The 24,690-nt window shown below is 41.1% G+C and overlaps 1 protein-coding gene across 1 annotated transcript in view; it reads left to right on the top strand.

The window, feature by feature from the left end:
* Positions 1-2,952: 2,952 nt before the first annotated feature.
* The window catches only part of MBOAT2 (membrane bound O-acyltransferase domain containing 2), a 138,661-nt gene continuing 116,923 nt past the window's right edge, over positions 2,953-24,690 (top strand). Inside the window, exon 1 of the mRNA XM_037737128.1 lies at positions 2,953-3,129. The gene's annotated coding sequence lies outside the window, so the exon portion shown is untranslated. The remainder of the gene's footprint in view (positions 3,130-24,690) is intronic.

Here is a 24,690-nt window from a genome sequence, read left to right as displayed (position 1 = left end):
GTTTTCTCTGGAGAACTCTAATAGAATCTTTCTTCAATTTTATCATGCACCAAGCACTATTTGAGCTCTTAAGTATAACTTTATAACCTCATAAACCATGGAGTTGGTGCCATTATTATGCTCATTTTTACATGAGGAAACTGAGACTTAGAAAGGTTAAATAACTTGCCCAAGATCTTGCTGCTAAAAATGGAAGAGACTAGGTCTGTTTGATTCTAAAATCTCAGCTATTATTCCTATTTTACTATATTTTACCTATAGCTTTGTAGCTCTGGCACAGCAACATTTCCCCAGATGGCTAAAATCTTCCCTATTCTATCTATATAGATATAGCCATACATTAATTAATTTATATTTTTTTGAGAAAGAATCTCACTCTGTCGCCCAGGCTGGAGTGCAGTGGTGTGATCACAGCTCACTGCAACCTCCTCCTGGGTTCAAGCAATTCTCCTGCCTCAGGCTCCTGAGTAGCTGGGACTCCTGCCACCACATCCGGCTAATTTTATTGTACTTTTAGTAGAGACAGGGTTTCACCATGTTGGCTGGTCTCAAACTTCTGACCTCAAGTAATCCACCGGCCATGGCCTCCCAAAGTGCTGGGATTACAGGTGTGAGCCACCATGCCTGGCCTATTTATTTTTTTGAGACAGGGTCTCACTCTGTCACCCAGGCTGGGATGCAGTGGTGTGATCACAGCTCACTGCAGCCTCATCCTCCCTGGGCTCAGGCTATCCTCCCACCTCAGCCTACTGAGTAGCTGGGACTATAGGCATGTGCCACCACGCCCAGCTAATTTTTGTACTTTTTGTAGAGATGGGTTTTCGCCATGTTGCCAGGCTGGTCTGGATCACTCCTGGGTTCAAGTGATCCGCCCGCCTCAGCCCCTCAAAGTGCTGGGATTACAGACATGAGGCACTGTGCCCAACCATTCTAGGTATTAAATAATTTCATGTAGTTACCCCAAATACAGACTATGTTCTGTCATGTCTGACTAAAATAAAAATTCAGCTTAGGGTTACTCCTTTTTGCAGACATTATTTGTTCTAGCTCTGAGATTGTATCTCCATGCTGCTTACTTTAGGTTGCAATATGTTCCCAACACCCACCTTTCAAGTTTTTAAAATGGTATTTCAATTTTTCTTCAGTTTGTATGCTCAGCCACCTGTGCACTTCCTCTACTTCTCCAAAGTGAAGAAAAGGAAAAAATTAGTTTTTTCTAATACAATATTCATAGAGAGGTCTGGATTGTTGGATTAATATACTGTAATAAGCAGCTCTCTGATTACAGCTCCCACTGGAACGCCCCCCTAGGGGGAATGAAGGTTCCTGTTTTTTGATTCTTCCTGCTATCCCCTATTCCGTTTCAGCTGAGAATCCACCAAACAAGGATTGAGTAGACCAATCAAAGAATTCTAAGCAAGAAGGGATTGCACCGATGAGTTTCACTGCCTCCTTTTCAGAGAGACAAATGGAAGCCCACAGACTGATTACTAAAGCAGGTGTATTTTTATCTGTGCTGTCTTCTTATTCAAGACTCTAAGCTAGTCATCAAGCCAATGGTATAACTGATAGCTGATGGGAATTTCTGGAATGGGCGTTAAGTGTGACAGAAAGAAAGGCCCAGTGGTAATGTCGGATCTAAATGTAGATTACTTGGATTCCAATCTACTTATCAGCTGTGAGCTCCTGGGCAAATTACGTAACTTTTCTGTGACTCAATTTCCTTGACAGAGGGTGTGTAATAGTATCTGTTTCACACAGTTATTGTGAGAATTAAATGAGCTATTCTATCAAAAGTATTAAAGCTGTGGTTAAACTCTCAGTAAACATTAGTTATTTCTATGAAAGTTAAACTGCCAAATCCTTGAGTCTTGATTTGTCCTCATAATTGCTGTGGCATTTCTCCTCAAAGTCTTCTGAACAGAAGTTGACGTTTGCATTTTAAAGGCGCTCAAATGGTTTACTTCCAAGAAGTTTGGGGCAAATGGATTATATATACACGTGACCTGCCAGGGTACGTAAACCTGGCGGACTTCAACAGTCTGGGGGTGACTGTCCTCAAGGGACGAAGGGATGCTTAGAAATTGCGTTTTTCAGGAGGAAGGTGGGGCCTTCAGCGAGGGCGGCTGGCCACCAAAGAACTAAACTTTCACACAGCAAAGGGAAGCCGGTCTCCCTGCGCCCGCGGGCGTCGAACCCAGGCCCGGCTCCCACCGCCCAAAGGCCCGGGTGAGGCTGGAGAGCGACGAAAGCGTCCGACTTCGAGGCTGCTCTCAGCTTTGGGCTTTCACCGGGCAGTCTCACAGACAAAGGGGCTTCTCAGCCAGGTCGCTGTTTTGGTTTGTCGTCCTCCCAGCCCCCACTTTGGTCCCCAAACTTCCCCTTGCGCTGGCTCGGCAGCGTCCCTCACGTCGCCCCTTTGGCCGCCACCCCGAGACCCTTTGTTGTCTGCCGTCCCTCCTAAGGAGGCGTGGGGGCTGCGACATTCCAACGAGGAGAAACCGAGGGGTGCGAGGCAAAAACGCTCTTCCTCGCTCCCACCCGAGGAGCGCGCCCCATGACACTCGCCAACCGCCCTCCGGCAACAGCCCGGGCCGCGCCTCAGCCCCCTCACCCGGGTCCTCGGCACGGAGGAGGCGCGTGGCGCGGCCGGCGTTCTCTGATTGGCTGCGGGCGTCGGGGCGCCGCGCCGCGATTGGGCCGCGCAGCTGTCTGGAGCGAGAGCGCGCAAGGTGGGGAGGGGGCGCTGGAAGCTGCTGGAAGTCGGGCGCGGGGGATGCGGCGGGGGCGCCGGGGCGGGGACGGCGGGGACTACGGCAGGAGGGGCCGCGCCGGTGCAGGGCGGTTGGGGGCGGCGGTCGCGGGCGGAGGCAGCGGCGGAGGGGGAGGTGCGAGCCGGGCGCCGCCCCCGGCCCCTCCCCGGCCCTCCCCGCTCCGCGCTCAGACAGCAGGCGGCCCAGGGGCGGGCGCGCCGCTGCATCCCCATCCTCGTCGTCGCCCGGCACAGCGCGAGCGGGCGAGCGGCGCGGGCTGTCGGAGCGCCGAGGCCCGGCCATGGCCACCACCAGCACCACGGGCTCCACCCTGTTGCAGCCCCTCAGCAACGCCGTGCAGCTCCCCATCGACCAGGTACCCCGAGGCGCCCCGGCGCCGGGCGTCGCGCCCTCGCCGCCCCTCTCGGCCGCGGTGCCACCCGACCGGGGGCCCGGGAAGAGGGTGGGGGCTGGGGCCGGGCGCCCGGTGCCCCCTGCCCGCCGCTCCCTGGAAGGGAGGGGACACCAGGCCGGTTATTGTCCCGGAGCCCCCTCCCTCCGCCGTGCGCCCCCAGCCTCCCATCCCCGGGCCGGGTGGGGTGGGCCGGGCGTTGTTGCCAGCGACAACCCCCGGGAAGGGTGGTCGTTTGGGCGTGCGAGTGTGCATGCGGTCGCTGCCCTCCGCGGCGGCGGTGCTCGGACCCTGTGGTCGGGTCCCGGGGCAGCCCCAGGTGCGCAGGGACCGGGGTGTAGACAGGGTGCGGAGAGCTGCGCTTGGAGAGGCCGGTGGTGCTGCCTGCCCCGCGCGCGGCTCTGAGCGACCCCCGGAGAGGCTGATGATTGGGTCTGGGTGTGCAGGGTGCCTTAGAGACGGCGTCGATGGGTGCGAGGGGCCCGGAGAGGCTTAAGCGCTACTGCACTTTGGGGACAGTTTGCGTTGGAGTGTGGCTTAAGAGAGACAGAGGCAACAGTTTGGGGGAAGGCAGACAGGTTATGAAGAAAAGTCAGAGGGAGTTAATCCCAGGATTCTGGCTGAGAAAGTTGCAACCTCGTCGATAGCTGCAGCCACCGTACCTCCTGGCCCAGCCCCCAAAAAAGCTCTTGACAGGGAAGGGTGGCATTTAAATGAGGCCAATCGAGTTTGGTGGTTTAAAGGGCCTGCGGATTACTGAGAAATAAACAGCATTGTGATGGAAAAGCAGCGCCATTTTACTCAGAAGAGAAAGTTTGGAAGTATTTTGCTGTGAGAGTGAGATTTAGGGAAATTGTTGATGGGGTGGGGGTGTAGTTAGGTGATTGCTCTAGCTCCAGGCTAAAGGTAGTTAACTTTGGAAATTTTGCTTACGATGATTTCAAGTGTGCTTAACCTGGAAGTGTTTGCACTTTACACGGAATACTGGTTCACTGTCTTGAACTTGAAGGTGCTGCTGTCATTTAGTCCTCAGGGATTTCTTTTCAATACAGGATTCCTTCTTGTCCAGATGGCTTTTCGTAGCAGCAGTCTGGAAACCTGACATTAGGTTACTAGCTGCCTTGCGCCATACTGTTTTAAATAAAATCAACTTAAGTATTTCGAAAGGGTGTTAAACAATTGTGGCTTCTGTTGAAATCTCACATCGCAGTCATAACTTCTGAGTAATAAATAGTAAAGTATCTATCCCCATCTATCTTGAACAACAGTTCTAATGTGTGTCATGCTAATAAAGTGTGGCAGTGAAATTAATCGTGTATTTGAAGAAAATATTCTTCTCTCTTTATTAATAAATTAACCAGAATTTAGGATTTTTCATCCTCTCGGCCCTGTGGAGGATTCTCACTGACGTTTCCACACTGGTGTGCAGTGTATGACCTTTCAGCATATCACACTCCTGCCTTAAATAGGCTGCTGCTAGTGTATCAGCAAATGCAGGGTGGGTGTCTGTTGAAAAGTTCCTTGCTGATGAGGAGCATGGGAGATAGGTTTGTACATTTCTTTCAGAGAGATGGGCATTTCTTTCAGAGACGTTCTCTTTTTCTCCCCCCTCCTTTCCCTCTCCCTCCATGTCTGCCATTGCCCTACCCGTCCCTGCCATGCTGAAATATTTTCTTCACTATGCTAGTAATACCTATTCATTTACATAATGCTTATAACTGTTTAACTTGATTTGATATTAATGAACTCATTTAAACATCCAGAGAAAGTTCTTTTCAGTACTGAAATAAGCAGGAGAATCAAGGGAAAGCGACATCCATCTTTGTTAGCTAAAGGTCTTGAGTTGGTACCTTGGGACTACTCTAAGTTTGTACAGCCATGTATACCGCTGACTTTGTATAGCACAGTCGTGCACTGCACAGTGACATTTTGGTCTTCAGACAACGTGTCTGATGGTGGTCCCATAGATTATAACAGCTGAACAATTCCTATTGCCTAGTAAAGCTGTAGTCGTTGTCATGTTGTAGCACAACACATTACTCATGTGGTGATGCCAGTGTAAACAAACCTACTGTGCTGCCAGTCCTATGAAAGTCTAGCACATACAATTATGTACAGTACATAATACTTGATAATGCTAAGTGTGCCACTGGTTTATGTATTTACTATACTTTTTATTGTTTTAGAGTATACGCCTGTTTATGAAAAAAAAAAAAAAAAGTTAACTGTAGAAGAGCTGGAGGCAGGCCCTTCAGGAAATATTCCAGAAGGCATTGTTATTATAGAATATAACAGCTCCATGCATGCTATTGCCCCTGAAGGCCTTCTAGTGGGACAGGATGTGGAGGTGGAAGACAGTGATATTAATGATCCTGACCCTGTGTGGGCCTAGGCTAGTGTTGCTGTTTGTGTCTTAGATTTCAATAGTTTTTTAAATTAAAAAAAATTTTAAAAGGAAAAAGCTTATAGAATAAGGATATAAAGAATATTTTTATACAACTGTACAATGTGTGTTTTACTCTGTTATAAAAGAGTTAAAAAGTTAAAAAGAAAAAAATTACATTAAGCCAAGGTTAACTTATTATTGAAGAAAGGGAAATATATTTTATAAATTCAGTGTAGCCTAAACGTAGAGTGTTTATGACATCTACAGTGGTGTCCAGTAATGTCCTGGACCTTTGCGTTCATGCAGAACTCACTCACCCAGAGCGACTTCTAGTCCTGTAGGCTCCCTTCCTGGTGAGTGCCCCATATGGATGTACCATTTTAAATCTTTTGTGCTGTATTTTTACTGTAACTTTTAAATGTTTAGATACATACTTACTATTGTGTTAGTTACTACAGTATTCAGTACAGTATAGGTTTGTACCCTAGAAGTAATAGGCTGTACCTTCTGGCCTAGGTGTGTCGTAGGCTATGCTATCTAGGTTTGTTTAAGGACATTATGGTGTCCACACAGCAACAAAATTGCCTAATGATGCATTTTTCAGAATATAGCACCATCATTAAGTGACACATGACTGTATTTTGAGTTGTTTTCTCTTTGAGCAAGTCTTTAAAATGTTGGATTAATATCACACAAACCTTAACTTTTCATAGTGATAATAAATTGTTTATTTGAAGCACCTAAGAGTTGACTTTCTAAAGCTCATTTTGTAAAATTAGATGACTAAAGTCATTTACCCATTTTAAAATTGAGCAAAATAGAAAATTTTTATAATGTAAGCAATTTAGTCTAAGTTGAGAGAAAGCTTACGAATTTTTTATAATTTGATAAAGTGATTCAACAGGAAAAAGACAAGTCAGGAAATGAAAAGTGTAAAAATATAACTTGTTAGTATGTTAATTTGGTATGTGCTAACTAACAATGTTTTGAAAAAGTAGGAAATTATAAAAGCAGTTGTTTGATGTCAGAGGAAGAGAGGGGCTTTAGTGTAAGGAAAACAATTAACTTTTTACTAGGTAAGTGTGGAATTTCTGAGATGATGGAAATTATTGTTCTGCATGGAATGTAAGAATGCACCTTGCAGGGCAAGGTAGCAGAAAGGAGAAAGTGTTTTGCAATTAGGCTGAGGCCAGGGAAGAAAAGAAGCAAAAGGTTTTGCCTTAGACTCCTGGGTTGTTTAATTTTACTGAGAATTCCAGAGTGACCTTGAGGTAGCCATAGTATTTGTTCAATAGGCCTTAAATTTAAATAAAAATACAGAATCTATTATCAAGTGAGGTTACACGATGCTCTAAGATGGAAAGTATCTGGCATCTGATGTTCGCCTTTCTAGAGCTTGCTTTCCAGAAGACTTTATTTCTAGGGTAATGCTTGGTAGGTGGTTATGATTAAAGGAATGTATGGAGAAGTGGGTTTTGAGGAAGGAATTGGACTGAGAAAGAGCTGTGCTAAATGTGCTAGACAACGTAAGGAATCATTGAAGGTGTCTGTGTTCTTTATTATTAATAGTTGCTGATGTGCTGGATTTTTAAGACTCAAAAACAAATACCAAAATGAAACAAGAAAATAATTAAATGTCCCAGGTCAACCTATTTTTTAGTGTTTTTTGTTTGTTTGTTTTTTGTTTTTAAATCTTAACATATCATATACTCTATTATATCGATTTACCTAACTCCAAGTTACCAGATTCAGGTTGCTATCCAGCCTTTTCCCTCTTTCTCCCTCCCTGCTCTTTCTTTCCTTTTTAACAATTTTCTGTCCTTATTTCTCATCATGCTGTAATTACTGCTATGAAACTAGAGTAAATTTCCCTAGTGATGTGATATCCAGGATGGCATACTTGGCAGAAGGCCAGTTAGGGATGAGGCTGGCCTTTATAAAGTCATTGAACAGCCATGTTTAGCGACAGGGGTCATTGTTTTAGAGATGATGTGCTGAATTCCGGGCAGGGAGAGGGGCAGGATGGAGACTCAGGATATTTCGAAAGGTTTGGAGGAGGAATGGTTATATGATACTAATCCTGCAAAGTCAGATGATAATTATAATGTCTAACACTTAATACAGTTTTCAAAGCTGTTTCACACAGATTATGCTATTTAATCAAATCCTCACAACACCTTGTGAAGTCAGATAAAGTTCAAGGCCTGAAATATTTAGCTTCATGGGTGTGTGTGTGCACGCATGTGTGGTTTTACCATTTGAATAATAAAGGTCAATTTTAGTTTATAGTCTTAATAGTATGTGGCAAATATTTTTGGTAGATCATTGTTTTAGATCTGAGCTGTCAACATATTTTGGAGGGAAAGGTGGAGAGCAACAGCTTCCTACAGGCCCCGGAAGTCAACACTGAAGGGCTAGGGGTTATGGTTGACACAGGGAAAATGATGATGTGTGTAAGGGGGAGAAAGCAGTGTGGGCTTATGAGATCTGTTTCCTTTTTGAACAGTTCGTTGACTGATACTTTCTGTATATTCCCCCCCTGCACTGTGCAGGTAACCAGTGACGTGAAGTTGATGTTAGAGAAAAGAGTAGTTTAAAACATTAACCTCTTTAATCTTCCTGCAGGTCTGTACTATGATGAATTCCATTTTGTAGATGAAGAAACAAGTGAAGTTCTCATTATTGAGCCTTCTTAAGAGTATGACTTTTAGGAAGAGAAGGTGAATGGCAACAAAACAAGCAGATCACAGATTTATTTTAAACTTTCTATTTGATTACTGTAGGTTTAGAACATCAATATTTAACTCATTTGTCTCTCCTGTCTACTTTTATACTCATAATGAGCGTTAGACTTCATCATGAGAACACTGAAATACCCAGTCTGTTGTGGATGATTCCTTTTCATCAGGAAGGCATATGGGACTGAGAATCTCGAATCTGTATTTTAGCCCCTGTCAGTTAACAAGTTTAGATACGTTACTGTACGTAAATGAGTTTCCTCCTCTATGTGTGTTGGGCTTAGTTTTAAAATTCCATGATTCTCTGTCTTATTAACTGATGAAGCTGCCCAAATTCTTTTTGGTCCAAGTTGGAGAGGTAACAAATAAAAACTTAGAGGAGGGGCTGGGTGTGGTGGCTCCTGCCTGTAATCCCAGTACTTTGGGAGGCTGAGGCGGGTGGATCATGGGGTCAGGAGTTCAAGACCAGCCTGGCCAAGATGGTGAAACCCCGTTTCTACTAAAAATAAAAAAAAAATTAGCCGGGCCTGGTGGCAGACACCTGGAGTCCCAGCTACTTGGGAGGCTGAGGTGGAAGAATCGCCTGAACCCAGGAGGTGGAAGCTGCAGTGAGCCAAGACGGTGCCACTGCATTCCAGCCTGGGTGACAGAGTGAGACTGTCTNAAAAAAAAAAAAAAAACCAAAAAACAAAACAAACAAAAAAACTTAGAGGAGGAAAGTGAACTAATAAATTTTGAAGATGTTTTCAATAGTAAAGAGAGTTGAAACTGCCTCTCTATTTAATTCAGAGCAGCTAAGCAAAATACCACAAGCCCTGACAGCTGCAGCCAATATAGGTTTCTCTGTATTCCATTGTCCTTTGTTAATAGGAAGTAGTAGGGTAGTGGCGTAGTGGAAATGGCATGATTAGGTTGGCAGCCAGACTCTGCCAGCCTTATGCTCTTTGACAAAATACTACATTTTTCTTTAAGCTCTAGTTTCCTTATCTGTAAAATAAGGATGATAATAAGTAGTAGTACCTACTTGTAGGTTACTGTGAATATTGAAACCATAATTGATGTAAAATGCGAGGCTTCTAGTAGATGTTTGATGCACAGTTCCTCCCTCTTTACAAATTATGAAATTCCTGGAATTTATTTATGTTTTTATTTTGAGAAGTTAACATCTGTTCATATGTATTTCGTTTTTAATCTTTAGGACTTCCTTTTTAGGAAGAGAAATACAAGGCTTGCTTCGGTCATATGCCCACACAGTGATTAGGATTAAAATTTAGTTTTGAATTTGGAGTCAAAAGTGGTTTTTCTGCTTCCTTACTGCTTTAAGAGCTCTTTGTCACCCTGATTTAAAAACGCTTCCTATGTTGTTACTGCCCCTGTAGGTACAAATAGGCTTCATCTCTGTTTATTGGGTCCATGAGGGCCAACTTTCCAGGGAAATAAAACAGCTCACACACAGCTTTTGCCTCCAGTTGGTTTAACCGGTGGGACTCTACAATGATAGCACTTGGTAAGATTCCTTTAAAATAAAACAAGCCATAAAAATGACCCTCAGCAGAGTGGTCTTTTAATGAATTTTATGCATAATATGGATGATTGAAGCAGGCTTTGTAGTGTGTGTGTGGCAAGGGAGGGGCAGCTGATGGTGGAAACTGCTTAGGATTCAGGGGATCAGAACAGGCACTGGTGACGTGCCCTTTCTGCCATGGCTTCCCAATCGTAACGGCCCTTCCTGTATTCAGTGCACCTTGCATCCGAATAATCTTTTTCTGAGTCCCATCTGATGTGACTCCTTCCTTATTTGAGCCATGAGAGTATTTTGGATTTGGCATTGTTCTGGGATTTACATTCTGCTTAATGTTGTATGTATCATTCAGGGTTCTGGTAAGAGACAGATTGAAGTTGGTAACTAAGGCAACCAGGTAACTTAAAGAACTATTTACAAAGATGTGGGCGGGTCTTGGGAAATCAGCGAGGAAGAGTAAAGTTGCTGAGCCAGCTGTACTAGATGTGGAGGGTCAAGGGGGAAGGAAGGAGCAGAACCCCAAAAGAGTGGCTGTGGAACAGGGGCTGCTTGGCAGCAGGGAAGGAGGAGCTGTAGCCTTCAGTTGAAGGACTCAGCCAGCCTACAGCGAACCTGAGTGGGGGCTGTGGTCAGGAAAGCATGCCCCTGCCTCTCACTTCTCCTATCCTTTCATCTCCTGCTGCGGTCTACTTCAGAGGACAAGTTGGAGCTTTAGGGGAACAGAATAGAGAGGAGAGTGGATCTGGATTGCATTTAAATACAATCCAGAACATTGGGGTTACTTCAGTATTACTTATTTCTCTACCTGATGAATACAATTAAAAACCCTTGTCGTCAGACTCCTTTATGCACATTCTTATTTTGTGTCTTTATTCTCAGTCATGGATTTTGAAAGCATAGTTGATTTCCTAATTCCAGTTCACTTTTAAAACTATTCTAATCATGCTTCTGTCTCTGACACTTGCAGCCAAATCCAGTGGCAAATGTTGAGACATGCAGCACTCATCAGTTACTTTCTTGCCTAAAACTCTTCACAGCTTCCATGTTGCCGAGCCATTGTGGTGCTTTTTTAAAGTGTAGCTCTGAGACCACTTGCGTGAAAAATCACTTGAGATTGTTATTAAAAATATACATTCCTAGGCTCTACTCAGTGAGGGACAGGGAATCTGCATTTTTGACAGGGCTCCTGCTTACCCCCACCCCTGACCACCATCACAGATAAGAGACTTGGGCCAAAGTTTTTAAGCTCTCCGAATTATTAAAAGTTTATGAAAATGGATTGTATTTTTTTTTTTTTACAATGCTTATATTTAACACGTTAACATGTACCCACTAAAATATAACGCAGTGCAATTGTGTTGTTGACAATATAGTCACAAGATTTGGGAAAAATAAAATTCATAGTGCCTTCTGCTGTAGGCAGTTTGGCTCTGAAATAAGACAAGACTAAAGCTGGATGATGTACATATCTCCCTTCAGTCTTGTCACTGCATCTCTGGTGACTGTTTATATAATCTCATGTGTAGAAAATGTTGAAAATCTAGATTTTGGGTCCTTCCTGAATGGGAGGCCTGGGCCAAGTGTCTCTTTTGGCCTGCTCTGTGAGAGAACCTGCTCCATCTGATTCTTTTTTCCCTCCTTTTATAATTTTACTTGTTTATTTATTGAGTTAGTCTGGAATGCAGTGGCTCAATCTTGGCTCATTGCATCCAGTAGTGAGATTGCTGGATTATATGGCAGTTCTGTTCTTACTGTGAGATTACCTTTGAGAGCCTCTATCTGATGGGGTAGGCTTAGAACCTTGGAAGGATGGCTTATTCAACCCCCGACCCCTGGCAAACTCTCACACTCTTTCCACATATGCCAGGTAAATTGCTTAGAGCCATGTATGCAGAAGTGGCGAGCTGGAATTTAAATCCTGGCTTTCTGCTGCTTGAAGTACTTGTATACTCAATTACTTAAAATTCTCCTCAATACATTTTCTGTCTTTTAACTCCTTGCCTTTGATTAAGCTGTTTCCTCCTGAAATCCCTGCTGTACTTTTTGGCTTGGCAGATCCATATTTTTCAATAGTCAGCTAAAGCCTGTGCCTTCTTGATGAAGCGTTTTAAGATTTGCCCTGTCCTTTCCTCCCTTTTTGGGCATCTGGCATGCATGGTATGTTCATTTGTGCATGCTATACCTACATGCCCTAAGTATTTGTAGTACTTCTGCCTTAGGCTGCAGGCCTTCCAGCTGCACTGATGACTTGGGACCCCTTCACGCAGCTGTCTCATATCCTGTGCAGAATTTATGTCCTGAGGTCAGTGTTCTGGAGGACTGAGAGAAGAGAGGCCCCTGGTAGTCCTGTCCCGCCTCTCTTCTTTGCTCTGGACTAACCAGCCTGTCCTGTCTCTGTACAGCAGAAACCCAGTGTCATCTAGTTCTTTCTTAGGAAGGAGTTAATGGCAAGATTCCATGTGCGGTCCTGGCCCCTCTCCACTGGCTTCTTGTCTTATGTGAATCTCCCTCCAACTCCAGGAAGCAGTGCTGTGAGAGTGTGCCTGATGTTCCCAGGTGACTGGGCCACTCTGTTGGTTAGGGCCTTCCAAACAGTCCCCCCGTGCCCTGCTATAACACCTAGAGCATTGCATTGTTTTGCTTGCTTTACAGTTCTCCCTCCCAAACTAAATTCCTTAAGAATAAGGACCTCCGCTTACTCATTTTTGTGTCCCGTCTGCTTAGGACCGACCATTCTTGGTGTGGAGCATGTTTGGAGTCCGCAGGGCTGGTGTGATGAAAGCATAGACTGGCTCAGCTTCTGACTGTCTCTTGTTAGCTGTGTGCTCTTGGCAAGGTGCTGATCTTTTATTTGCTTTAGTTTTCCTCATCTATAAAATAGGGCACATGGTAGGTCCCTCCCCACAGAGTTGTGATTTGCACCAAGGAGACGATGCACACAGAGACAGAACCTGGTGCCTTGGGTGTTACTGATTTTAAGTGGCTTTCCAGGGCAGGGCACCGTGCTGTTAAAGCCTTCACATTCTTCAGAGTCTAGGAGAGTGTTCTCTGTTATCCATCTTACAAGGAGTTGAGTGTCTCATGTATGTCAGGTGGTATACAAGACACAGGGTACAGCGGAGAAAGTGATTGCAGTAGAATGCAGTGATTTCAGACTTGTAACAAACACCGCAGCTCCTTAGAGCACTTATCTTGGTAGCAAGGGCCAGGTCCTGCCGAGGAAATTAGGAAGGCCAGAATCTGAGGGTGTGGTCTAGTGGGGTCATACTGGGTGCGTCCAGGGGACTTTTCCTGGGAACTGTGTACTTTCCCTGTCTTCCACTGATACTCACGCCTCCTGAGCCAGGTAGAAGGCTGGTTAGGGGCTGGGGAATCTGTGGACACTCACTTTTCTGGCTGACAAGCTTCTACACAGACTGAGCTCCCCAAATTGGGTTCAGGTCACTCTGCAGCTGTTCTCTCTTGCAGTTGGTCTGTGCCTCTTACTGCTGTGGAGTTGTGAGCATTTCGATGCGTTTGGTGGTTAGGCTCATTGAAGGACCGTGCAGCAGGCCTCTCTTAGGTAAGAAGTAAGTGATAGAAACCTTTTTGGCTGACTTTATTTTTTTCAAATGGGTTATTTAAAAGGAAGCTGAGGACATGCAAAGCATTGAAGAATTTTGGGGGATTTTGGCTGGATTATTAAAAAAGAATTGAAGATAACTCTAGAAGTACCAGTATTCTTAGCTGGATGATTACAGTGTCAGGTGTGGTTGGAAAGAGAAGCTTTATGAGCATTTTAATCAAGAGATTCAGATAAAAGAAGCCTGCAGTTGCACAATTGTCTTTATCGATAAAGAACAAAGGACTGCCACTTTTAGTGTCCTTTTAGTAGGGCTCTCCAGAAAGACTCCTTTGAGGTACCTCACCCAGCCTCCATGTCCTTCAGCCATCCATCCAGTCCAGGGAAGCCTGGCTTTTGGGCAGCAGCAGATGAGTCATTGACAGATCCTCCCAGAGAAGCTCAAAGGAACAGGTAAACTTGTGTCCCCTTGGAGTGGGGAAAGCTCTGCAGAGCTAGGCGACCAGCCAGCTGCCAACCCTGTGGACCACATTCTTCTGGGAAGTCCCAAACTCTGACCAGCATGCCTTGCTTCTGTGTAGGCATTGGACAAAGATGTAGCATTCCATTTTAATCCATTATCTTATGGAAACTTTTTTGGGTTTTGGAGATTTTCTGTGCCAGACTTAGGTGTTAGTGGAAGGTCAGAGTTATACATAATATGTAATTTTAGATGTATTTAAGTCGTTCAATTATATGTATAGTATATATTAAAATAGATAGCTCCCTGCTTATACAAACACACACAACATTCTGGTTCTTTTAATTTTCTTTTTGAAACTAAATTACAGCTAAAACTACAATACATACATGAAAAACATCCAAGTGACACTTTCCTTGTTAAAACTGAATGGAGAGGCTAGGTGCAGTGGCTCATGCCCGTAATCCCAGCACTTTGGGAGGCCAAGGCGGGAGGAATCCTTGAGTCCAGGAGTTTGAGATCAGCCCAGGCAATGTAGTGAGACCTTGTCTCTGTATTAAACAAAAAGAATGAATGGAGAGAGGTACTGCCTTTTACAGAACAAGCAGTTACAAAACCACTTATCTACTGGGTGCTCAATAAATAGTAATTAAAATTGGTGTATTTAATTGAACAATATTAAATTTCAAGATAGATGGAAAGATGTGCAATAAAGGTCTAGAAGTTAATTGTATAGATAAAAATGACTTGAGACCAGATGTATATTTTGTTAACAAGCCCTGGGAGTTTTTGTTTATTGTATGGTGTTGCTTAGCTGACCAGATCATGGGGTTAGGTGAAGTAGCTAATGCCAACGTAAATTCCAAGTTCAGGTGCCTGGAGGGTACCAGGGAAGGAACATGAATGTAAAGGCAGTTGCACGGGTTTTCTGAGGTATGGATAACATGACCATCTGCAAGCCCATGTCCTGTCTAAAGGGAGAGCCCCTAACCACTTTTGCTAATCGTGAACATAAGGGAATGTTGGCTTGGTGCTGCTAAAGCTGATTTGTCAAGGGAAGATGGAAATTTTGATTTTTTTTTTAAATATGATTTTTAAAAATTTGGGTAACATTTTAAGTTTTTTCTTTTTGAGCCCTAACAACACATCTAGACTAGATTTAGCTTATTGGCCACCAGGAATTAGGTAGCAGTTTCTGTTACAGTTTATGGTATTCAGTCCAATCTGAAGTACATTTGTGTTCTGAGACTTAAAAGGAACATTGACAAATGAGATTATAACCAGTGTGGGGCACTGAGGACTACAGAATGCCTGAAACCCATGTCAAGCAGTAGTTGAAGGTATGGTTCTTATATTTCACCATTTAGTAATTTTATCCTTAAATTGGCCGAAAGAGTTTCAAATTTTATCTGACTAGTTCTTTTCATTTGGAGAAGATCACATCTTGGAAATAATCTTGAAAGTCAATACCCCATTACAGTGGAAGGTTGGAATTTCACACTACTATCAATTTATCCTTTTTGCAGATCCAGTATTACTATTATTAATTGGTTTACATTGTCAAGGCTATTTTATGGTATATGACATTAAAAAAATGTCTAGCTGGAGGGGAATGAAGAAATACTTGGAAAGGTCTTGATAAGCCCCTGTCAGTTTTTCAGTTTTCTTAGAATGTGTGTTGATTTTTGGCCAAAATGTTTTATTTTGTGATAACTCTGGAGTTACCAGCTTCAGAGTTTAGGTTTAATCTGCGATGGGCTTCACTGTGAGTGTCAGCGTGCCTTTTCCAATACTAGGACTGACACAGCTGTTCATATTAGCTGCATCCCAAGAATAGCAGTGACGGAGATTTTTGGATTGTAAGTAGAGCCAAGAAGATGAACGTAGTGGACAGGGTAGAGGTTTGTCAAGCTAGTACTTAGTATCTTTGGAGACAGCTAAGGGGTCCTTAGTATAAGCTTATAATGTTGGGTGCTATAATTATAGTCCTTGTGTATTTCCTGTACGATGAAACTAGTTATGTCTTCACCTTTTGTTCTTGGAAAATACTTTTAAAGCCACATAGTAAAGGAAAATTTTGGTAAACTTGGCATCAAACATTGAGCCTCTGAATGGAAATTCTGATATACTATTTAAAATTAGAGAGTGGAATTCGAGGCATTGTGGAACTGTATTGTCTGTTGCAATTTTTATATGAATTGAGGGAATTCATTTCTAAGGACTCAGTTTCTTTTTAAGGTACAGGAAATATAAATTAACGGAGAAATATTCCAAGAAGGTTTTTGGCATAGACTCAGAGTTTTACTTTATAGGATTATAAAGTGATCTATTAAATAATTTTTAAATGAATATTGCATTGGGAAGAAAACACTTTGGTAGATTTAAAAATTCTTAGAAATTAATATTAAAATACTTAGTATATTAAAGATAAAAGGATGTACCATGTCAGCAAAGACAGAAAAGACTGGAATAGCGCAATGGCTGGACTTGGATTGTTTTCCTTTCTGTATTTTATTGAAAGCAGGAACCACTACAAAATAACAAAAATGTTAAAATATTTTCCCTATTTTGTCTCTATTTCTAGATTTGATAAATGTGTGATACTGGAGTTTAGCTCTAGTGAAATGAAGGAAAAAGAATAAATTTTCCTGGAATCCTGGAGTAAAAGTGCAACTTCTAGTTAAGGAAACTGCAGTGTAAGGAAGGGACAGCCAGCTCATTCAGTATTTATTGATTGCCAGGCTTTTTTCTAGGCCTCAAATTTCAGAGAGCAGAGGGTCGAGTTGGCAGAGTTTGATGATACAGTAAATGAAAAAACAAATGTATTTCATATATGTAGATTATAGTGAATAAAATCATGGGTTCAGGAGTCAACCTGTGTTCCAGTTGTGATTCTGCAACATAGCATCCATTACAAGCCGTGTGAGTTTATCTGGGTGTACAAGAGTATACTGTGTAATGAGTACTCTAGAAATGGTAGCTATGGCTGCCATTGCACCTTCTGTGCAAACTGCTTGTGTGAAATAAAATTTTCCCTAGGAAGCCTCAGGTGGTGGTCATCTGGCTTGTACTTGAACACTTATGCTGGTGCAGAGCTTGCTCCCTGTTAGGGCAGCCAGCTTCATTTCTGGATAGTTGTACTTCCTAAAGAGTTTGTCATCTACGTGCTTGCAAACTTTCTGGAATAACCCAAAAGTGGTCTGAATAAGTCTAGTTCTTCGTGATTACCTTTCAGAGAGTTGGACACTTGGAGACTTCCTATTTTTTTCACACGGCTGACTTATGGACAACTGCTTATTTATACATTAGGCATCAGTAGCCCTCAGTCTTCTGCTATGAAATCCATGGGCTCATGATTGAACGTTTCTAGCTCTCGTGGGATAATGCAGCCCCATATCTTGAAAGTTCACTTTCTAAGTTTTGTCCTCTCTAAAGTTTTGCAGTGTTGGTATACGTATTTGAAGATTTATTTATTTATTTACTTGCCTCTATAATTTGCTAAGATGTACTGAAAATAAAATGGCTAATTTAGTAACAAGCATCCTTTCATAAATTATTCTGTTGAGCAATGATAGAGCCCATGAGGCATGCCCAGAATACCATTTCTTTAGATGCAGTAGACTCGTTTGACATTAGCTGGCTGATGGTGTGTCAGTTATGAGAAAGGAGCGTAACTGAAGGATGCAGGTGGTGTGCTGGAAATGTGTTATCTAAGATTGTGTGAAATAGGGGCTCATCAAATCACATTTTTGGTCAAATGTCTAATGATAGTGTTAAAATCAACATTGAGTTAAAGCTGAATATCAGCCAGGCAAATCTCAAAGATTTCTTTGTCAACTCCTGAAGATGATTGACAGTGTCATCTAATCATTGCTGCAAACATTTGTTTCTTTCCATAGATTCAAAACAATAGGAACTATCTTACTAAAACATTCTTAAGACTTAATTTCAGGTTTGATTAGTGAAAACAACATTTGTTTTAGATACTCCAGTTTTCTTTAACACTTTCGTTTTTTCTTCATATACCTTATATATTTTTATTGTATATGATTCATTATGGATATTATTATGCATGAATTTAAGTTTTTTTTCTCCTTGCAATATTGAGATGTCAGAGCTAATTATTGGCCTTTTAATTCATTCTCAAAGGATGTGTAGAATTCACAAACAGCGCTTTTTTGTGAAAAAAGCTGTTTTTCATTACTTGAATGGAATTAAATAACTAAAAATCAAATACAATTCCTAAGGGTTATTTTGTTTAATGTTGGCACACTAAACAAGTTTACAAATAATATATTATGAAATAATCAAATCTTTTAATGATTTCTTAAAATAATTGGCTCAAAGGGTATGTTCTTCCAAAAGTTATCATATAATGAGCCCTTTCTCAATACTCACATTAACTCATTTGTTTCCCTATTCTCTGTTATTGTATTTTATTCTTGTAACAAAATAAATATTTAAACTGATACAATAGAAATATATAAATCATATAAAGTCATTTATTAACTGTACATTCCAAGGTAAGTGTAGAGTGTTTATATGTATTTGAAAGTTGATGTTCATATATTAATAAGTATGAATTACATGCAGTTTTTGTATTTTTGGTATTACTTTGCTGATCAGAAATGATGGTAGTTTGGGCTCTCAGGTGGCCACTGACCTCCACCAATTTAAGGGTGCTACAAATGACCAGGAAGTTGCCATTAGGCCATTGGCCTTTTAACAGCCAAGACCCCAACCAAAACAAAATAGCGGGGATTTGGGCTTAACAAAGGACAAAGCCAAAGTTCAGTTCATCTGTAGTTTAAAAAGTGAGGTGAAATGAAGTACCTCATAACTAGTTTATCTTTTATAACATGCAAATATGTTTAACATTTTTGCATTTCTAATTTCATTTGTGTTTTCAGTATTGTGTTGTGTACCCTAGTAGGGAACTGAATTTAGTTTGTATATTTCTCATTTGATACATCTTTATCATATAAAACTGTAAAATAAAAAATATATAAATAGAAAATTTAAAAATCACCCATTACCCTTCACTCCAGAGACAGCTTTTGTTAATATATTTTTATTAGCGTGTGTGTGTGTATATTGAAACAAAATTAGGCTCATATTGAACATAACATTTTGTAATCTTCCACCATATTGTGAGGAAGCTCAGGGCATATAAAGATGCCTTGTGTAAGTGTTTGAACCTATAGGCCCAGCTAAAGCGCAGATGACAGCCAGCATCTACTGTCTGACATGTGAATGAGCAAGCCTTTAGATATTTCCAGTCTCAGGCTGATGCCAGATAGAGAAACAATGAGGTATCCATGCTGAACCTTGCCCAAATTCCAGATTTCAGGGCAAAAGAAATGTTAGTGTTTTCAGCCACCAAATTCAAGGGTACTTTTTAGGTCATCAGAGTTTTCATTTGGCAATCATATATTTTTTAAAAATTTTCATCAAATATAATGTAAATATGCTGAAATGTATAGATCTTAATTGTATTGTTTGATCAATTGATGACACATGTGTACGCTTGTGTAGCTCATATCCTGTGTAACCCTTGTAAAGGTGAACATGGTGGGCCGGAGTGAGCAAGCTGTGTTAGATGATGAGTGGAAGAGACTGGGAGGAGTTTGGTCCGAATATAAATATGATAAGAAGCCATCAGATTTTTGAAAATATACTTTTAGTTTTAGAATAGTTTTAAATTTGCAGAAAGTTGTGAAGATAGTACAGAGAGTTCCCATATACTCTACATCCAGTTTTTCTTCTTGTTAACATGTTTCATTAATATGGTCATTTGTCACAACTAGTGAAGCAATATTGATACATTATTATTGACTAAACTCTATACTTTGATAGATTCCTTTATTTTTACTTAAGATTAAGCCCTGTGCGTGTTAGCTGCCATAACAAAAACCATAGACTGTGTGGATTAAACAACAGAAATTTATTTTCTCACAGATCAGAGACTGGAAGTCTGAGATCCAGGCACCAGCATGGTTGGGTTCTGGTGAGGGCTCTCTTCCCGTTGTAGGGTGTGCTCACTTGGCCTTTTCTAGATGTGTTCTTGCTGAAAGAGACAGCAAGCCCTCTGTGTCTCTTTTCATAAGGGCACTAGTCCAGTCAGTTCAGGGCCCTACCTGTACAACTTCATCTAATCCAAATTACCTTCCAAAGGCCCCATCTCCAAATGCTATCACATTGGGGGTGAGGGCTTCAACATATTAATTTTGTGGGGACACAGACATTCAGTCTATAGAGTTCTTTTTGTGTTCCTGGATCTTATGCAGGTTACCGTATTACTTTTTTTTTTTTTTGAGACAGAATCTTGCTCTACCATCCAGCCTTGAGTACGGTCTTGCGATCACAGCTCACCACAGCCTTGACCTCCTGGGCTTAAGTGATCCTCCGATCACAGCTCACCACAGCCTTGGCCTCCTGGGCTTAAGTGATCCTCCCACTTAAGCCTCCCTAGTGGCTGTGACTACAGCCATGTGCCACCAGGCACAGCTAATTTTGTAGTTTTTGTAGAGATGGGATTTCACTATGTTACCTAGGCCGGTCTCAAAAGTGATTAGCCTGCCTCAGCCTCCTGAAGTGATGGGGTTACAGACGGAGCCACCACACCCAGCTCATATTACATTTAGTCATTGTGTCTCCTAAGCTTCCTCTGGACTGTGACAGTTTCTCAGACTTTTTTTTTTTGGTGACCTTGTCAGTTTTGAGGATTGCTGGTCATTGATTTTGTAGAATGTCTCCAGTGGGATTTATCAAATTTTTTTCTTATGATGAGTCTGTGCTTATGGGTGTTTGAGAGGAAGACCACAAAAATTAAGTGTTGTTTTCATCATATCATTCCAAGGCTATGTACTTTCAGTGTGACTGATGACTGTTGATTTTAATTGATCACCTGGCTGAGGCAGTGTCTGTCAGATCCATTGTGAAGTTTCTCTTTTTACTCCCACTTTCCATATTGCACTCTTTAGAAGAAGCAGCCTATGCATAGTGGTAAGCTGTAAATGCTTTGAATGGAGGAATTAGCTACTCTGGTTTACCTCTGAAGAAGCTTTCATTACTATGTGGAGGGCAAAGTTGAATCAGGGTGAGGCGTTGGCTTGTGGTCACAGTAGTCTAGGCTCGGTGATGATGGTAATGGGGGGTGTGGTGAAAAGTGGCTTCATTTGGGATATACTTGAAGGTAGAACTGATATGACTTATTGGTGGGTTGAATGTGGGTATGAGAAAAAAAGACTCAAGGGTGATGCTTCCTAAGTTTTTGGCCTAAGCAGCTAGGCAGATAATTGTGGGGACCTAGGGACAGGGTGGGGAGGACTAGAAAAGAAGTGCCTTTTGGAGCATGGGAAGAGGTGAATATGAAAGGTTTTCCATTGGGCTATGTTAAGTTTCAGATGCTTGTTAGACTGTGAGGTATAAATGTGTAGACCATTGAAAATGTGAGTCTGGAGTTCGCTGTATATAGAGCAGGGCTCAAGATTCTATTTAGGGGTTACACATTTTATCTTTAAAGAATTCCATTTATTTTCAGAGTAAGAATTTGGTTTGATAGAATAAAGAGCCTGTGGTAATTTGATTAGAATGATGAAAAAAATTTAAATCAAACTTTTTTTCCCCCTGAAAACATTATGAGTACAAATAAAAAGAGTAAAATGTAGGTAATTTTTCTGTCAGCATCAGTGTGACCTTTCTGTGTCTAACCTGAGTCCCAGCTAATGTAGCCAGTTGAGCAGTGGAAGATTCAGAATTTGATTTGCATGTCTTAAAGCTGTTGAGAAAAGGAACTAGAAATTTTAGTTTTTTTTTCCCCTAAGGAATTATGTGCATATATTTTGAGCCTTACATTTTTTTTCTTAGAGGGAAACCAGTTAGGAGTGGGAGGCCTCTGAGCAAGCTGCACTCTGTGTAGCCGCCAGCTTCCGTCTTTCTCCAGGAGAACACTGGCCCTCAGCACCTCTTTCTGCTTCCCCTTTTTTAGACTAATGGGGATGACTGGCTTTCCTGTCTGACTCCTGTTTTGGTGATGAAGATAGGGAAGCTGAAGGATTCACGGTATTTGGCTCCCTATTTAAAAGGTAGTTATATAAAATTAAATAAAATTTGCCCAGTACCACTTAGAACTTTAAATCATTATAGAAATTGATTCATTATTATTTAGAAAAGAGAATTTTAAGTTAATAATATTGGGAGAATTTATGTTTTTTTTTCCCTTCCCTCTCTTCTAGTTATTTGTTTTTAGAGCTTTTTGTACTAGTACATCCTCCCTTTCCTGAGGAGTTGGTTTTAAAAATTAGATTTGCAGGAGAATGTACGCTTTTAGAGGATGATGAAAGCCACTTGCACTCCAACTTAAGGAAAACCCTTTTAAGCTCCCTGTGTGCCTTTTTTAGACCCCATTCCAGAGAGGAATGACTTCTGGAATATTGTGTTCATCATTTCCTTGCTTTCTTCATAGTGTTAACCACAAATGTATATGATAATAAACATGAAATTTACCATCTTAACCATCTGTAAGTGCACAGCTCAGTTGTGATAAGTATATTAGATCACCAGAGCTTTTTCATCTTGCAGAACTGAAGCTGTGTATTCATTAAGCAACTCCCTATTTTCCCCTCACTCCAACCCCTGGTCTTTTGTTTCTATGAAGTTGACTGTTGTAGATAACTTCATGTAAATAGAAACCTATAGTGTTGGTCTTTTTGTGACTGGCTTAATTTCACTAAGCATATGTTTTCAAGGTAATTTATGTTTTCACATATGAGGTATGTTATGGGAGCTCATAAAAGCCAGAATTTCTTTCCTTTTAAAAACTGAATAATATTCTATTTATAGTTCTTAATTTCTGTGTGATTGAAATTATAACATTTTATTCATGATCTGCGATTTTTTTGTATGTATGTTTAGGAAAGTCTTCTGTATGTTGAGATTGTAAAGATATCTTCCTATATTATCTTTTTAAGAAATAATTTTAATTTTAAAACAATATTAAACTCACGGAAGAGTTACAAGTACAATTTAGAGAACATTTTCTTGACCCATTTTGAGAGTAAGTTGCTGACTAATGTTGCCCCATCACTTCTAAATACTTTTGTCATATTTTCTACAAAAGAGGACATTCTTCTGTGTAATCTCAAAATGACCATCAAAGTTAGGAAATTAATAAATTTCTGTCATCAAATCTTCGGACTTTATATAAGTTTTACCAGTTATCACATCAAGTCCTTTGTAGCAACAGGGTCCAGTGCAGAATCTCAGTTGTGTTTAGTTTGCATGTTTTTTAGTCTCCATAAGTCTGGAACACTCCCTTTATTGAATTGGGAAGGATTCCTTTCTCTTTTGTTTTCTGGAAGGGATTGTGTAAAACTCCTATTAATTCATTTTTAAACATTTGATAGAATTCTCTAGTAAAACCGTCTGGGCCTAGAGATGTTTTTTTCTAGTAGATTTTAAATTCCAAATTGTTTTGTTAACAGTTATAAGGCTATTTAAATTATCTATTTCATATTAAGTGAGTTATAGTAGTTTGATCTTTGTATGGAATTGGTGCATTTCACCTAAGAAATTTCCATTTTAGCTAGTCTGTATGCTGTTTTACTCTTCCTTACTTTATATATACATATTTGCAATGAAAATACAACATGAATTTATGAAAATAAATTTGTATTTTACATCTGTGTCATATAATTTTATATCTGTATCACATAATTTGGATCAAGCTCTAGATGCTGCCAGTGCCTCAGTGGCAGGCTGTATTCTGCACAGATGGGAGTCTTCAGTGTGACCTGTAAAGTCATTTCAGAGTTTGCTATGCATGAGTCTCTCTGACCATGCAGATAGTTGTACTGTGGCTATACTGTGCAGACACCTCATTCTATTTCAATTTTTTTCCATTAATTATTATTCAAAACAGTGTGATGCAGTGAAATAAGATTTGTTATGGTCCCTGCCCTCAGGTTGCTTAGAGTCTCTGAGGGGTTATGGAGAAGTAATTAGGAAATTGGAAATCAGGGTGGTTTGTGTTCTGATGAGGAAGGACAGGTCCTTATGAGAACACAGAGAAGAGGCACCTGCTTTATTATCCTCTGCATCGCTAGCATCTGGTACAGTACTTGACAAATAGTAGGTTCTCATTAAATCTTTGTCGATTGAATGAATAAACTCAGAGGTGGATTGACTGCGTGGTCACTTTTGGGGAGATCTTAAGTCTGAGCTAAGTTAGTGATACCCACTGGAAGTAGATGGATGGAGGGAATTCTGCCAGGTGGGTGCAGTAGTACCCAGTGTCATATAAGCAAAGAAAGCTTAGCAATCTAAACAGTTGTCTAGAACTATTTGCAAATGAGGAGTGGTTTCCAAAAGTGATTACAGATGAAAGGCTAAGAAAAAGTTACTCTGATCAAAGTCAGACATACCTTAGGAATAATGCTTTCCAAATGAATGAGAAATATTTTTTGTGAAATGTGGTACAGCTTTCTCTAGGTCTTATCTACTAGATCTTTGCTCTAAAACAAAACTTTCCTATGCTATAAATACGTCTGTGATAAATCACAAGTTGACTACTAGTAATGGTGGGCCATATGTTAGCGTTTCATGTGCTAGGCACTGTATTGAGACCCTGCCATGGGTTATCTCACTCAATCCAGACAGCAGCCTATCTGAGAGGAAACTAAACCTGGGCTCCCACTTTACAGAAGTAACTAAGGTTTGGGGAAGTTGAGTGGTGTGTACCCAGGGTCACTTAGGTAAGCCCACTATTCATATTTGGATCTGAGTCTGTCTGTCTTCATTAACCATTGAGTTATGTGTGCTCTTTCCAGTGTTTCATATGTCTTTTTATTAAATAAA

Source organism: Cebus imitator, unplaced genomic scaffold (assembly GCF_001604975.1).
Source record: "Cebus imitator isolate Cc_AM_T3 unplaced genomic scaffold, Cebus_imitator-1.0 Scaffold1, whole genome shotgun sequence".
Taxonomy (NCBI): domain Eukaryota; kingdom Metazoa; phylum Chordata; class Mammalia; order Primates; family Cebidae; genus Cebus; species Cebus imitator.
This window is presented reverse-complemented; position numbering and strand designations above follow the sequence as displayed.